We start from the raw sequence: 18,035 nt of genomic DNA, 5'->3' as shown, positions 1-18,035 counted from the left end.
TCTTGGCCCCAAACAACTCAGAGACTCTTTATCTGATGACATAGTTTCTCTAGATGGCATTGCTCTGGCCTCTAGCACTACCGTAAGAAACTTCGGAGTAATATTTGATCAAGATTTGTCTTTTAATTCTCATTTAAAACAAACCTCATGGACTGCATTTTTTCATCTGCGTAATATTGCGAAAATTAGGCCTATCCTGACCCGAAAAGATGCAGAAAAATTGGTCCACGCTTTTGTTACCTCAAGGCTGGATTACTGTAACTCTCTATTATCAGGTAGCTCTAGTAAGTCCTTAAAAACTCTCCAGCTAATTCAGAATGCAGCAGCACGTGTACTAACAGGAACTAAGAAACGAGATCATATTTCTCCTGTTTTAGCTTCTCTGCACTGGCTCCCTGTAAAATCCAGAATTGAATTTAAAATCCTACTGTTAACTTATAAAGCTCTAAATGGTCAGGCTCCGTCATATCTTAGTGAGCTCATAGTGCCATATTATCCCACCAGAACACTGCGCTCTGAGAACGCAGGGTTACTCGTGGTCCCTAAAGTCTCCAAAATTAGATCAGGAGCCAGAGCCTTCAGCTATCAGGCTCCTCTCCTGTGGAATCATCTTCCTGTTACGGTCCAGGAGGCAGACACCGTCTCCACATTTAAGACTAGACTTAAGACTTTCCTCTTTGATAAAGCTTATAGTTAGGGCTGGCTCAGGCTTGCCCTGTACCAGCCCCTAGTTAGGCTGACTTAGGCCTAGTCTGCCGGAGGACCCCCTATAATACACCGGGCTCCTCTCTCTCTCTCTCTCTCTCTCTCTCTCTCTCATCCTATTACTGCATCTTGCTAACTCGGCCATTCTGGATGTCACTAACTCGGCTTCTTCTCCGGAGCCTTTGTGCTCCACTGTCTCTCAGATTAACTCATATCGCAGCGGTGCCTGGACAGCGTGACGTGTGTGGTTGTGCTGCTGCCGTGGTCCTGCCAGATGCCTCCTGCTGCTGCTGCCATCATTAGTCATTAGTCATACTTCTACTGTTATTATACACATATGACTATTGTCACACAAGTATACTGTCAGATATTAATATATACTTTCAACATATTGTACCACAGTAGCCAGAACTATAACTATAATATTATAACTTTCATTAATGTTGTTGTAAACTACTGTCATTACCTGCATCTCTCTCTCTTTCTCTCTCTCTGTCTCATTGTGTCATATGGATTACTGTTAATTTATTATGCTGATCTGTTCTGTACGACATCTATTGCACGTCTGTCCGTCCTGGAAGAGGGATCCCTCCTCAGTTGCTCTTCCTGAGGTTTCTACCGTTTTTTTTCCCCGTTAAAGGGTTTTTTTGGGGAGTTTTTCCTTATCCGCTGTGAGGGTCTTAAGGACAGAGGGATGTCGTATGCTGTAAAGCCCTGTGAGGCAAATTGTGATTTGTGATATTGGGCTTTATAAATAAAATTGAATTGAATTGAATATAGGATGTCATAACAGTTTCCAACCTCAACTAAGGGGTGGCCAACTTACAAAACTAAAAACACAAAATACTGGTGATGCAACCAAATTAAATACACTGACCAATAACTACGCAATAAATCAGACAAAAAGAAAAGGAAAATAATTAAGTAAACTCAGGCAAATAAATGGTAAATATTAAAAAAAGTCCACAAAATAACACATGCAATTATAACGGCTCTCCCCTTTAAGTTTCAGTTGAGGCTTGCTAGATCCTCTCCGGTGTTGTCAGCAATTAAGTAGCCCAAGCGTCTGCAGTCGGTCATTCATAGCGGTAAATTCAAACAAGAACAAAGAGAGAAACTTAACTGAAGGAGGGGTGAAGCGTGCATTCACCCCTCCGCTTTCCCACGTGGCGTCTCTCTCTCTGTGGCAGCCGGCTGAGTCGGGGTCTGTCTGCTGCTGTTCCTTTCCAGTACGTTCACACCGCAGAGGCTCTCCCCGTCCTCCCTGGTTCGATCACTCGGTGCTGGCGACCCGGCCGTAGGCTGGTGTCTCTCCTGTAGTCTGCTCCTTCCGCTCGTCTCCACCTCAGCATCTGTGTCTCCTGCCTCTCTGCGCCGCTACACCTGTCTTGCATTTGTAACCATGTAACCCAATCCTGGAATATACAGGTATCTCTAGGTTCGTAAGAAGCAAGGTTACAGTGTAATAATTACCATAACACAAGATATAGCAGTAAACTGCAACTTTACTGTGCAATTTAGACAACTATACAATATAACACACAACAATACATTTATATGAAAAATAAACTGGGCCCCTTTAAAGAAAATAAAGTGTCTTTGTGGGAGTTTTCCACTTTGGAAGCACTTTAAAGTCAGTATCTGGTCAATGTCCAAGTCAGTTCAGATCAACTGGATTTTGATCTGTGAGTTCAAAAACATCAGGAATCCACGGGATCTAAAGTATCGTTGGAGTGCACTCTTTCTAATATGAGTTTGAGTCGGTACCAATCCAGGTGACTGGCACGATCCTACCACAAAGCAGATAGTTCATCTGCTATTTCAGTGGAAATGTAGACGCTGGTCCTGGGATCAAACTGGGTGGCTCGCCATCTACTGGAATCTTCTGGACCGTTTTCATGGATCTTCTCACTCAACTTAAAGACCTGACTTGCATTTAAAAACATAGGCTTGTAGTCTGTTCTGATTTATTCTATGACTGGCATCTTTTCAGTATTTCTCTTATGTTTCTCTCTCTTGTTGTACAACATAATACCAGATTATAATATCATTGAAGTGCTGCTGAATGCAAACGTGTATGAAAATTACTCTAGTAATTCAACTTCAAAATTCTCAAATGAAATTACAGTAGAATTGTTTAATCCTAACAGAATATGTGTTCATCACATTTTGACAGTACAAATAAACATGAGATTAGTATTAAACTGCTTAAGTTTAATTAGTGGCAATAGAGAATAACATCTCATATATTAAACATTAAACCAATAAATTTCACCCCTTTTGGAAAACATGATAAGTATTTTATGTATTTCTCAGAACCAGTTTCATTAGTTGTGTAAACACCATAAATCTGGCAAATACATCTAACAATAACAGTAACCTAAATCTTATAATGCACTTTCATCAGTACAAAAAATACTGCTTGACAAATTATTTCCTAATGTAGAAACATATAGAGTAAAATTATTAACACTCTACACATGAATAAATTTCTGTTTGTTTTGTCTGAGTAAAATATACCATTTTACATTGACTTTATCTCTTAAAACATCTCACACATCAGCACAAAATAGCTATGTGGCTGAAACAAATAAGAAATGTGCATTTTAGCGTGCTAATACACATACCAAGGTGCTTTCATGACTCAAATAAACGCTCAATGCTTAACCAAGTAATGGAGATTAAATAAAACATTTTCTCCATAGCATTTGTGAACAGCAGCATCAACTAACATGTCAACAGCCAAAAGATATCGCACCGATTTCTCGTGCGCTCCACTACCGAGCGACGTCAAGGTTCAGGCTCTCTGCAGATGAGCGTATGCCTGTGTAAACATTAGCACTAGCCGTTAGCAACATGTAGCACAGAGGTAGCAGTGTGCAATTAGCAAGCCGCTTAACAGTGAAGGAAGCTTTCATTTTACCGACGTGATTTACGTTTTATGCAGCCTCAAATCAGCGTCGGACTCCTCCCGCGTCGGATTAAACAAGGCACAAGGCTGTATACCTCCGACTAAGTTAGTTTAATGAGGACAAATATCTTCAATATCTGGGAGCTTCTGCTCGCTGCGTGCGTAGCTTCTCGCTGCGACGTCCGAGGTAGAAAACAAAGAGAAAAGTACTGCGCGCAAGGTCACTTCCCACAATAGACTGAACTCGGCATCTGATTGGCTGTTGACTGTTCCTATGATATGTGGTTGATAAGCTGCCTTCAAGTACACCTCAGGTTTTACACATTCAACCCATATATATTGATCTACATTCACATGTCACTTTGTGCATTTCTTTTGTGTAAATGAAAAGATTCATAATCACAATCTACTACCCTTTTAATTTCGTTACACCTTTGTGAATCACCTGTCAAAAGGGGTTGGGCTCGAAACAGCGTGTGTCAATCAACACCCCCCTATGGACCGCGCACACCCGCACACGCACACACAGACACATTGCACCCTGTGACATATAGCCTATGCATTTGATCTGTATGTTTAGTGGAGAGTAAAACCTCTCTTTCTGTCCAGAGATCGTGTGTTTTGTGTTGACAGGTGGGAAGGTGATTTCAGAGATATTGGATAAAGCAAGATACCCCACTCAGCTCACTTCCTGATTCAGTGACGTCAGCGCCACGCCCCCGTAGGAGACTTGCGGCAGCTCTGAATGTATTGTCGTCAATGAGGAAAATTAATGTAATAACCTAAAAGTCTTTCCACAGAATCCCTCGCTATCGGATCATTATCTGATTACTTTTGATTTCTTTTTACCCGATTACACGCCACTCAGCAACAGTTACTATACTAGATGCTTATCAGATAGTGCTGTCGCAAAATTTAAGGAAAAGATTACTCCGTCGTTAAATTCAATACCAAGTCCCTCAGTAACAGAGGTTTCCTGTACCGACTTTGATCATTTTGTCGATAGCGCCGTAGGCTCGCTGCGAACAACACTTGACTCTGTAGCTCCTCTTAAAAAGAAGTTAAAAAAGCAAAGAAAGTTCGCTCCTTGGTATAACTCTCAAACCCGTAAGTTAAAACAAATATCGCGAAAATTTGAAAGGAATTGGCGATTGACCAAACTGGAAGAATCTCGTTTAATCTGGACAGACAGTCTCAAAACTTATAAGAGGAGCCTCCGCAATGCCAGAGCAAACTATTACTCAGCATTAATAGAAGAAAACAAGAACAACCCCAGGTTTCTTTTCAGCATTGTAGCCAGGCTGACTGAGAATCACAGCTCTGTTGAGCCTTGTATTCCTTTAGCCCTTAGCAGTAATGATTTTATGAGCTTTTTTAATGACAAAATTTTAACTGTTAGAGGCAAAATTCATGACCTCCTGTCCTCAGATAGTACCTATCTAACCTCAAACACAGCTGTAAGACCTAATATATATTTAGATTGCTTCTCCCCAATTTCTCTTCAAGAATTGACCGCAGTGATTTCTTCATCTAAATCATCAACGTGTCTCTTAGACCCCATCCCAACTAGGCTGCTTAAGGAGGTCTTTCCTTTAGTTAACACTCATATATTAGATATGATCAATATATCCTTATTAACAGGCTATGTACCACAGTCTTTTAAGGTAGCTGTAATTAAACCTCTACTAAAAAAGCCCACCCTGGATCCAGAGGTGTTAGCCAACTATAGACCAATATCTAATCTTCCCTTTCTGTCAAAGATCCTTGAGAAAGTAGTCGCAGATCAGCTGTGTGATTTTCTCCATGATAATAATTTATTTGAGGAATTTCAGTCAGGATTTAGAGTGCATCATAGCACTGAGACAGCACTAGTTAAAATTACAAATGACCTTCTGATTGCTTCAGACAAAGGACTTGTCTCTGTACTTGTTTTATTAGATCTTAGTGCGGCGTTTGACACAATTGACCATCAAATTCTACTGCAGAGACTGGATCACTTAATTGGCCTAAAAGGTTCTGCACTAAGCTGGTTTAAATCTTATTTATCTGATCGTTTTCAGTTTGTTGATGTTCATAATGAATCATCCTTACGTACCAAAGTTTTGGAGTTCCGCAAGGTTCTGTGCTCGGACCAATCCTATTTACTCTATATATGCTTCCTTTAGGTAACATCATTAGAAATCACTCTATAAATTTCCATTGTTATGCGGATGATACTCAGCTGTATTTATCGATGAAGCCAGAAGAAAGTAATCAATTAACTAAACTCCATAACTGCCTTAAAGACATAAAAACTTGGATGAGCACCAATTTCCTGATGTTAAATTCAGACAAAACTGAAGTTATTGTTCTTGGCCCCAAACAACTCAGAGACTCTTTATCTGATGACATAGTTTCTCTAGATGGCATTGCTCTGGCCTCTAGCACTACCGTAAGAAACCTCGGAGTAATATTTGATCAAGATTTGTCTTTTAATTCTCATTTAAAACAAACCTCACGGACTGCATTTTTTCATCTGCGTAATATTGCAAAAATTAGGCCTATCCTGACCCGAAAAGATGCAGAAAAATTGGTCCACGCTTTTGTTACCTCTAGGCTGGATTACTGTAACTCTCTATTATCAGGTAGCTCTAGTAAGTCCTTAAAAACTCTCCAGCTAATTCAGAATGCAGCAGCACGTGTACTAACAGGAACTAAGAAATGAGATCATATTTCTCCTGTTTTAGCTTCTCTGCACTGGCTCCCTGTAAAATCCAGAATTGAATTTAAAATCCTACTGTTAACTTATAAAGCTCTAAATGGTCAAGCTCCATCATATCTTAGAGAGCTCATGGTGCCATATTATCCCACCAGAACACTGCGCTCTGAGAACGCAGGGTTACTCGTGGTCCCTAAAGTCTCCAAAAGTAGATCAGGAGCCAGAGCCTTCAGCTATCAGGCTCCTCTCCTGTGGAATCATCTTCCTGTTACGGTCCGGGAGGCAGACACCGTCTCCACATTTAAGACTAGACTTAAGACTTTCCTCTTTGATAAAGCTTATAGTTAGGGCTGGCTCAGGCTTGCCCTGTACCAGCCCCTAGTTAGGCTGACTTAGGCCTAGTCTGCCGGAGGACCCCCCTATAATACACCGGGCACCTTCTCGCCTTCTCTCTCTCTCTCTCGTATTCTATTACTGCATCTTGCTAACTCGGCCATTCTGGATGTCACTAACTCGGCTTCTTCTCCGGAGCCTTTGTGCTCCACTGTCTCTCAGATTAACTCATATCGCAGCAGTGCCTGGACAGCGTGACGTGTGTGGTTGTGCTGCTGCCGTGGTCCTGCCAGATGCCTCCTGCTGCTGCTGCCATCATTAGTCATTAGTCATACTTCTACTGTTATTATACACATATGACTATTGTCACACATGTATACTGCTATGTATACTATTAATACATACTTTCAATATATTGTACCACAGTAGCCAGAACTATAACTATAATATTATTACTTTCAATAATGTTGTTGTAAGCTACTGTTATTACCTGCATCTCTCTCTCTGTCTCTCTCTCTCTCTCCCTCTCTCTCTGTGTTTCATTGTGTCATGCGGATTACTGTTAATTTATTATGCTGATCTGTTCTGTACGACATCTATTGCATGTCTGTCCGTCCTGGAAGAGGGATCCCTCCTCAGTTGCTCTTCCTGAGGTTTCTACCGTTTTTTTTCCCCGTTAAAGGGTTTTTTTTGGGGAGTTTTTCCTTATCCGCTGCGAGGGTCATAAGGACAGAGGGATGTCGTATGCTGTAAAGCCCTGTGAGGCAAATTGTGATTTGTGATATTGGGCTTTATAAATAAAATTGATTGAATTGATTGATTTAACGTGATCACAATTTATGGTCAATTCTTTCGCCCTGTAGTCACTAAAATAAATATTGGGTTCGTTTTCCACAAGCCACACATCTTACCAACATTCTGACTCTAAAGCTGCATTTTTCATCCGCACAGATCAAGAGAAAATTTACTTTGTTTGAGCCCTGTCCGTCTCAGAAAACAAGTTCTCGCGAGATCTTGTGATCTTGATAAACAGGCGGTAAAATCACAGTTAGCTTACCAAGTTATTTGCCGCTACTAATAAATAAAAAATGCCCAAGCTTTGTGCAGCAATAGGCTGCAGTAATAGGAAGAATGTATTTTCATTCCTCCTGCTTCTCGATCCGCATACACAGACATCCACAGAGCCTCTGTTCAACACGGTGGTGGGGAGGGGGGGGGGGGTTGAGGGAGAACAGGCTCTGATTGGAGGGAGAGCTAACCACACCCACTTAGGAGACAGGAAGAGTAACCGTTTTCTTAACATTGGATAAGCCTACGGTGGGGTATCTCCTTTATCCAATATCTCTGGTGATTTGCTAACGATCGCAACATCACTACGGCTGGATTGGCTGAGCAAGGGGCTCGGCCTACATCATCAACGATAGCCTACTGGATAATGAGCATGACGTCACCGCTGCCGGATTGGTTGAGCAAGGGGCTCGGCCTTCATAGCTCCTGGCCACACCACATGGAAGACAACTCTCGTACATGGCAGCAGCGCATCGTTTCTCTGGTTTTTGTGACAAGTGATTTCTTGTGTGACTATAGTGTGTGTGCTCGTGTTTAGCTTGCTTTGCTAAAATCGTAGCTTTTGTTAAGACCAGCGCCTTAGGGCCAACTGAGTCAACTGTATATGTTGTAAATAGTCACTGTCACTTATTGTTTGCACAGAGCGTAGGTGTGAGCTGCTATTTCTGTTGTATCTGTTTTCTCCTGTTTGTCTTTAGCCTAGGAAGTAAGGCCTAGTATTGTATTTTCGTGTCTCTTATTTTTGCTAGGGATTAGTTATTTCGCTGGTCGGTAGACAGGTTGCTTTTTGTTTGTTATTTTGGCCTGGGTTCACCCTGACGTCATTGCTCCACTTGTGTACGATATTGTACTGTGTGTAGCAAAATTGCTCACCTGTACATTGATTCTTGTTCCCCTGTGTATCCTTATGTTACGCACCCACACCCCTAGACCGGGGCATAACACTCCCTATTATCAGGTAGCTCTAATAAGTCTTTAAAAACTCTCCAGCTAATTCAGAACGCAGCGGCACGTGTACTGACAGGAACTAAGAGGCGAGAACACATTTCTCCTGTTTTAGCTTCTCTGCACTGGCTTCATTGAATTTGAAATCCTAATCCTAATTTATAAAGCTCTAAATGGTCAGGCTCCGTCATATCTTAGAGAGCTCATAGTGCCATATTATCCCACCAGAACACTGCACTCTGAGAATGTAGGGTTACTCGTGGTCCCTAAAATTACCAAAAGCAGATCAGGCGCCAGAGCCTTCAGCTATCAGGCTCCTGTCCTGTGGAATCATCTTCCTGTTGTGGTCCAGGAGGCAGACACCATCTCCACATTTAAGACTAGACTTAAAGGGAAATTTAGATTTATTTCAACCCGTCTCCTATCGTCCTAAATTTGTTTCAAGTGACTAGTGACATAGAAATAATAGTTAGCATGTTAGCCATTAGCCTAGATACAGCCGGGGCGCATAGTAGCACCAGACCTGTTAAAACGTAAGTGAACGGGCATACCTTCAAGTGCAAAGTTAGTCCACTAAACAAGCTTTTTTTACACAAAGACCGCCTCATATCGTTAGGATAAATGTCAGAGAACATATAGAAAACAACATGTAAACGTGTTGTCTTACCTTACCGGTGTGCTGCCATGTTTGTTTATCCCTCTAGCTCTGCTTTCCAAAGCGCAGCCGAAATATATCTCGCCAGCTCTAGATAAAGCCCAGCTGGATATTAATTTTACTCCAGGTGGAGGTGTCTCGTCCTCGGTCACATCCAGACCTTGAAAATAAGGCTGCAACCGGACCCATTCCTTGCAACAGAGGCATTCCTGTTCTGTGAGCACTGGGGCACAGCATTCACAGGTAACGTTACACCACCAATCTCCAGAGCTACGCAGCCTTGGAGCAGCCATTCCTCCCCTCTCGTCCTCTACCTGTTGCGCCTCTTTCTCTCTCTCTCCTCCTCCTCCGTTTTCAATTTCACGAAGCTCTTCGTCAGTGTATTCTGGCTCAAATAAATAAGGGCGGCCATCAAACTCTGCAAAATCAAATTCCTCCTCCACAAAGTCGAAGTCTGGCAAAAAGTCAGCCATTATTCTATAAATCTTTCATAAAATAAATGAATGAACTTTTCAGGCAACTGTCCGGTTCTGCCTGCCAGCTGTTGCTGCTTGTTCAGGCACGCTATGAGGTCGCTGCTTGTTCTCGCGATATATCAGCCGCGCTTTTGAAAGCAGAGCTAGAGGGATAAACAAACATGGCAGCACACCGGTAAGGTAAGACAACACGTTTACATGTCGTTATCTATATGTTCTCTTACATTTATCCTAACGATATGAGGTGGTCTTTGTGGAAAAAAAGCTTGTTTAGTGGACTAACTTTGCACTTGAAGGTATGCCCGTTCACTTATGTTTTAACAGGTCTGACGCTACTATGCGCCCCAGCTGTATCTAGGCTAACGGCTAACATGCTAACTATTATTTCTATATCACTAGTCACTTGAAACAAATTAAGGACGATAGGAGACGGGTTGAAATAAACCGAAATTTCCCTTTAAGACTTTCCTTTTTGACAAAGCTTATAGTTAGGTCTGGCTCAGGCTTGCCTTGTACCAGCCCCTAGTTAGGCTGACTTAGGCCTAGTCTGCCAGGGACCTCCTATAATACATCGAACAAGCTAAACACGAGCACACACACTATAGTCACACACGAGAAATCACTTATCACAAAAGATAAGAGAAATGATGCGCTGCTGCCATGTACGAGAGTCGTCTCGCGGCTTCTTCTTCTTGGTGTTTTATGACGGTTGGAAAAGCGTTATGGTGCATTACCGCCAAGGACTGGTATGGAGTGTGGATCGGGAATCTAACTTAATTGTACTAACTCAAATTATTTAAAAAAAAGTCACAGTTTCCTGAAATATATTTCTTTGTTTTAAGGAGTGTGCTGTTAAGTCCTGAGTGACCAAATCGGAATCTTGATATTATGGTTTCCTCTTTGTGGGATCTTGCTGTCTTTCTCATTACTCCAACTTGTCTTTGAATTCTATAGAACCATCTGCCTGTTCTTTCTTCTTCCCATTGCTTTTGCCACCTTTCTTTTAACTTGTGCTTAATTTTGGTCTTCATTTCTGTTTTACTAAAAGGAACTTGTATGTCAGTGTGATTATTTCTTGTTGCTTCTTTTGCACACCTGTCAGCTGTTTCATTTCCACTTAGCCCTACATGAACTGGTATCCATACAAATATAATGCTCAGTCCCATCATTTGAATTCTGAATATTGTTTGTTGTATTTCCAGTAAAATATCTTTTATGCTGTCTGAATGTCCATATTTGAATGTAATCATAATAGTTACTTCCTATATAATCTTTTATCAACTGTGGGTGTAAAATTAATCCCTTATCTTTATGCTTTTTGTTTAACAGTGTGAGGTCCACGCTAGGTTCAGGAAGTATCCAAGGCTGTGTAACTGAGAGTGGAACTGTTGGACTGATGTTTATTGCTGTTATATCGAGTTCTTTTGCTTTTTTCTCTATTGTCCACCCAAAGCTTTTTGTTTCTCTCCTCTCCTTTTCCCAACAGGGCTTCAGTGTGTCTTGTGTTGGATGATCTTCATTATGCCCTTTTAAATTAACCCAGTAACTTAGAGCTAGCTGTACTCTCCTTAGTTCTAAAGGCATTTCTCCCATTTCTACTTGCAGTGCAGAAGTCAGGGTTATTCTAACTGCACCTGTACACAATTTTAAAGCCTGATATTGAATATTGTCCAACTTTTTTAAAGATGTATGTGCTGCAGATCCAAATGCAATACTCCTATAATCTAATACAGATCTTACTAGTCCTGTGTAAATGGTCTTTAATGCTGTTCTGTCTGACCCCATTCACTTCCAACAAGACATCTCATAACATTTAAAAATTTCTTACACTTGTCAATTACTTTATGAATATGCACCGTCCATGTTATTTTCTCATCTAGCCACAATCCTAGAAATTTAAATAGTTTCACTCTTTCCAGTTCTTGATGATATAATTTCAGTTTTATGTTACTGCCAACTCTTTTTCTTGTAAAGAACATTGTCTTTGTTTTCTCTGAGAATTTAAATCCCCACCTAAACGACCATTCTTCTATTTTAACCATAGCCTCTTGTACTTTCTTCACAATAAATTCCATATTCCCACCTCTCTTCCAAATTGCCCCATCATCCGCAAAAAGAGAAAATCCCATCCCCTTCTCCAAACTCAAAAAAACATAATTTATCATGATAGAGAATAACAAAGGACTTACTATACTGCCTTGAGGCGTTTCATTTTCTACAACAAAATTTCTTGAGAAACTCTTACCTATCCTTACTTGGATTGACCATAAATCACTGACTTGTATTTTCATACAGTTTGTTTACATGCATTTCAAATAGTAGAGTTCATTTCACAGAGCTAAGCATCCTCTTTTGTCCAGCTGAAACTACAATAAACTAGCCCTCAGTTGTCTAAATAAGTACACATACACATTTGCGTTGTGAATTAGCTGTGCTCTGCCAGCTAACATTAGCTTACAACAAAGGCTAACATAACAATCTCACATTCAGTGTTAGTAAGAGACAAACCGTGTTAGGTTATTACCTGTCTTCTGGAATGTAATTGCCATCCATACAAATCTTGTCGAGCAGCACAAATACAATGTATCTGCTGTGTTTGGATGCTGATGAAGCCTTGTAGAGCCAGGAGTAACAGCTGCACAAGTACGTGGTCTGCCATCGTTGTTGTTTGACGTAACTGACGTATACAGTGACGCAATGACATGGCACCCTAACCACCGTGAGCCGTGGAAAAGCAAATTTGTTCTCAGCTGGTTCGCAAGTTGAACCAACTGAGAACCAGCACCAGCACCAGTACCAGCTCAGCACCAGCACTGGAACTGCTTTGGTGGAAAAGGGGTAAGAGACGGACGCCGACACTCAATGCGGAGATCGCCACGTCACGTCACCGCTCGGTTGACCAGACAGCAGCTGGTTGTGGTGCCCCCAGAGACTGAGATGGTACTGTGGGCCCAGGTCCCTGAAGACTCTGGTCAGGCCACTTATACTGCTTTGGTGGAGGGAATAGATACAGAGACAGAGTGGCAGGTGGCTCACGCAGTGGTTGAAGTGGTGAAAAATAAAATCCCTATGCGAGTGTGTAACCCCCACCCTTACCCCATCGAGATCCCCCAACGCCAGGCACTGGCAAATGTGTGTCACATATCACCTGACCAAATCCATGCTAACGAGTTTGTGTTGCAGGAGCAGGCAGACGGGGAAGTGGAGGTGGCAGTAAGAGCAGTGCAGGAACTGGCGGAGGATAACAGTGCAGGAGGCCTCCCCCAGTGCCCCCATCTCCCCCAACAACAACAAGACAGAGTGAACCAGCTCTCAGCAAAATGGAAGTGTTGTCTTGGTTAAAAAGAAATCTGGAGCCTGGAGATTCTGTGTGGACTACTGTCACCTCAATGCCTTCACCCACAAGGATGCCTACCCACCCCCAGATCGCCTCACTTGCCAGCGGATACTGGCAAGTGAATATGGACCCTGCAGACCAGGAGAAAACCGCATTCACTACCCCTTTAGGTTTGTACGAGTTTGAAAGAATGCCCTTCGGCCTCTGCAACACCCCTGCAACCGTCCAGAGACTGATGCAGCGCTGCCTCGGGTCTCAGGTAAAAGACTCCCTGCTTATCTACCTTGATGACATTATTGTGTATTCCAAGTCCTTTGATATGCACCTAACCCATTTGGACAGAGTGTTTCAGAAACTCCATGAACATGGACTGAATTTGCAGCCCAAGAAATGCACCCTGTTTCAGAGTGAGGTAAGCTACCTGGGCCATCAGGCCGGACGGCAGGGAGTGGCTCCAAATCCTGGAAGGGTCAAGGCAGTGCAGGATTGGCCGCCCCCCTCCACTGTAAGGCAGGTGTGCTCTTTTATTGGGTTTGTGGGCTATTATAGAGGGTTCACCCCCTCTTTTGCCAAGATTGCTTCCCCTCTGCATGTCCTCACACATGGCACCAAACAACTGGGGTCCAAGAGCCAACCAGTTGAATGGACAACCAGCTGCCAGGAGGCCTTTGATAACTTGAAGAAGATGATGGTGAGTGCCCCAATTCTTGCATATGCAGACTACAAGCTGCCATTTAGGCTGTACACTGATGCCAGCTTTGAAGGGCTGGGTGCAGTACTCACAAAAGTAGAGGGTTATAGCCTATGCCAGTCGAGCTTTGAGCCCAAATGAGCGGAATGACAAAAACTACAGCTCATTTAAATTGGAACTCCTTGCATTGAAGTGGGCTATAACCGAAAAATTCAAGGATTACCTGTGGGGGGCACAGATTACAGTTTATACTGATAACAACCCCTTGGTCCATTTGGATACTGCAAACCTGGGGGCTACCGAGCAAAGGTGGGCAGCACAGTTGGCCAACTATGACTTTATTGTTAAATATTGCCCAGGGAAGGAGAACAGCAATGCAGATGCCCTGTCACGGAGACCCCAGGAACCACAACCCCATACAATAGGAGTGAGATTGGTGGACGGTGCAGCAAATGGACTTCAGGGATGGACAGGTCGCCAGCAGGAAGACCCCACGTTGTGACATGTTTCAGCCCTGTGACAACAAGGTAAACCACTGGAGCATATTGAGGGGCATAGCAGAAGCCTGTTGGCACCATACACCAGGTGTTGGTCCAAATTAATGGTGAAAGATGACGTCCTCTTGAAGCTTGGGGAGGAGGGTGGATGTAATGAACTGTATACACAGATTGCGGTGCCCCCAGGATGGAGGAGGCTGGTGTGGAAGGAATATCATGAGGTGGCCGGCCACATGGCAGGGGCTAAAACACTGTCCCTCTTGAAGCGGAGGTTCTACTGGCCCAGGCAGGGGGAAGATGTTCATCGGTGGTCAACAGAATGTGGGTACTGCCAGTCACAGTGACCACAGCCGGAGGTAAGAGCCCCATTAAAAGCTGTTGTCACTACTCACTCTCTGGAGGTAGTGGCCATAGACTATTTGTCCTTGGGGTGACAGGAAGACGTGAATCAATACATCCTAGTCACTACAGATGTTTTCTCCAGGTTTGCATGGGCAATGCCAACCAAAGACCAAACTGCCATAATAATAGCGAAGATGCTCTGGCAACATGTCATCCAGCCTTTTGGTTGCCCCGAGAGGATACATTCAGACCATGGAGCTGCATTTGAGTCTTCAGTGATGGCAGAGCTGTGTCAAATGTATGGAGCACGGAAGAGTCAAACAACCGCATACCATCCTCAAGGAAATGGCTCAGTTGAGAGGTTCAAACAAACATTGCTGATGATGTTGAGTTCCTTAAAGGGGGAGGAACAAGCACGGTGGCCTCAGAAACTACCAGAGCTTGTGCATGCTTATAACAATTTTCTAAGTGAATCTACTGGCCTCTCTCCTTTTTTTGTTATGTTTGGCAGGCATGCCCGTCTCCCAGTGGATGTAGTGATGGGGGCCAGGTCAACCATGGGAGGAACCACATCGGGAAGATGGGTGAAAGCCCACCATAAAGCTCTACTCTGGGCCTATGAGACTGTTACAAAACATGCAAAACAGAGACAAACAAGGGACCAACAACGTTCCAGTCAGAGACAGAGGGCCCTACCACTGCTACCAGGTGAGAGGGTCCTAATCATAAACTTCTGCTGGAGGGCTCAAGGGAAGATGGCCCCCCGATGGATTCGGGAACCCTTTGTGATGGCCCTGCCTATCGAGTTCGACCAGAAGGCCAGGAGGGACCAGAGAGAACTATTCATTGTAATAACCTGAGACCTTGCTTGTACCCCCTAGCAGAACCTCCCCAGGAAGTAGAACAGACACAGGATAGACCTGTGGTGAGTGGGTTTCCCTTGATGCTTCCTGTTAGGCCACAGTGGATGCCAGCACAAGAGGATCCTACAGAGGGTCAACTAGTGGAGCAGCCACAACCGACAGACCCAGTGGAGCAGGGGCCTGGGGCAGCACACAGTCAGGAAGCCACAGCCCCACCAGAACAACGAAGCCCACAGGCAGAAAATAGTCCGCCCCGCAGGTCAACACGGACAAATCTGGGGGTTATGCCTGCCAGATATTGTGAGTAGAAGTTAGTTGTCGGGACGACAACCGATCAAGTTGGGGAGAGTGTCACAAAGTGACCAGGAGAGACTGTTTTGGTTGGGTTTGCACTGTATTGTTTATTCAATTCTTTTCTAATTGTGTGTGATTTTGAATTTACCAGTTTGAAGTTTTTTTTCTCCTGAGCACCTGAAGGACCTCCCCCTGTGTTAACTGGGCACACCTGTGGCGAGGTGGCAATTACCTCTGCACACAGGGATCGGCCAAACAGACAAAGGATGGAGAGCAGGGCTGCGGAGGTGCTGGCCAACACGACAGAGACTGACGCCGACACTCAAGGCGGAGATCGCCAAATCAGTCCTTGTGAGGCGAGTAGCCAAAGAAACATTTGCATGATTCTAATGCTACCGTGTGGATAGAGCTGGGCCTTTCACCTTGTGTTTCTCCCGCTCCTGAGGCAAGCCAGAGCTGGCGTATCGGTGCATGACAGTTGCAGGGATCGCATGCAGCGCACCAGGGCCGTAGCCACGCTGTCACTGGCCCACTCTAACAACCCCACCTGCTCGCTTTGCTTCCGTTTTGGAATAAGCTCCTGAAATCTAATTTAGATGGTCAGGGGACAGACACCGTTTGTATAACTCTATGAGTGGTTAACTGCACTAGAAGGTCAGAGAAGCATTAAAGCCTGCGTCTCTGTCAGGATTTTGAATTAGTAATAAACTTGGACAGGTTCCTAGAGATGAGAGCTGCTCCATCCAAAGTGGGATGAATGCCCTCTCTCCTAATCAGACCAGGTTTTCCCCAGAAATTTTGCCAATTATTTATGAAGCCCACATCTTTTGCTGGACACCACCTGGACAACCAGCGATTGAATGATGACATGCGGCTAAACATCTCACAAAAAACAGACTGCAGGGTATTGTAAGAGTGTGCAGCAAATTTGCAGGTATTAACCTGAATGACCTCACTGCCCTTTACCAGCTCAGAACTTTAAGCAAAGCCCGTTCTATCCTTGGGGACCAGAGCCACCCCTTGGCTGGTGAATTCCTGCTGCTTCTATCTGGGTGAAGGTACATCCTGCCAAAATGCAGGACTAACAGATTAAAACATTCCTTTATCCCTGCTGCTATTGCTCTCCTGAATAAGTGACTGACCTGCTCTTCATTTTCTGTTGTCTTTTGTTATTTATTGTTGTCTGAGTGACTGTTGCTTGATTGTTTGTTGTTGTCTATTACTGCTGGCTGTACAACAAATTGCCCCATGGGGATAATAAAGACTCCTTGAACCTTGAACCTTGAATCTCATCAGTGGTCAGATTTGGAAGGGGTCCAGAGAAAACTATGGAGTCCGACATGGTTTTTGCATATGCACACACCGAGGCAACATTAATTTCTGTGACATCTGATTGGCGTAACTAGGTGTCATGACCGCCAATGTGAATAACAATCTTACTAAATCTACGTTTAGCCTTAGCCAGCAGTTTTAAATTTGATTCAATGTTGCCCGCTCTGGGATACATTTGACTATGGTCGCTGGCGTTGCTAACTTCACATTTCTCAGGATAGAGCTGCCAATGACCAGAGTTTTCTCCTCAGTGGGTGTGTCACTGAGTAGGGAAGAATGGTTGGAAACGTGAAGAGGCTGGTGGTGAGCCTTGGGCTTCGCCTTGGTACTATGCTTCTTTAGAACAGTTATCCAGCCTCCCGGCTGCACGGGGGTTACCTGAGGACCACTAGTAGAGGCTATGCTATGTGGCTCCGCACCACCTACAGGGGGCTGGCTAACTACCGCAGCTACAGGGGGATTTTCCATGGTGCGGAGCTGCACTTCCAATTCACTAAACCTCGCCTACAACGCAGCAAATAAACTACATTTGGAGCGCCGGTGGCTTGGGGGATAGAGCAAGCGCCCCATGTACAAGGCTGTTGCCGCAGCGGCCCAGGTTCGAGTCCAGCCCATGGCCCTTTGCTGCATGTCACTCCCTCTCTCTCTCTCTCCCTCTTTCACACTCACCTGTCCTGTCAATTAAAGGCTAAAATGCCCAGAAAAATATCTTTAAAAATAAACATCTGGCACACCGAGCAAGAGAGTGCAGGGGAAGCATCGCTATGTGCTAAGCTAATGTAGCTAACAAGGCTAATAGTTGTAAACAACAGGTAGGATTGGCAAGGAAGTTGTTGAAAGAGAGAAGAGCTGTGAGTGCTTAAACAGAACTAGTGTGGGTTTAGACTC

Source organism: Epinephelus lanceolatus, chromosome 8 (assembly GCF_041903045.1).
Source record: "Epinephelus lanceolatus isolate andai-2023 chromosome 8, ASM4190304v1, whole genome shotgun sequence".
NCBI lineage: Eukaryota > Metazoa > Chordata > Actinopteri > Perciformes > Serranidae > Epinephelus > Epinephelus lanceolatus.
This window is presented reverse-complemented; position numbering follows the sequence as displayed.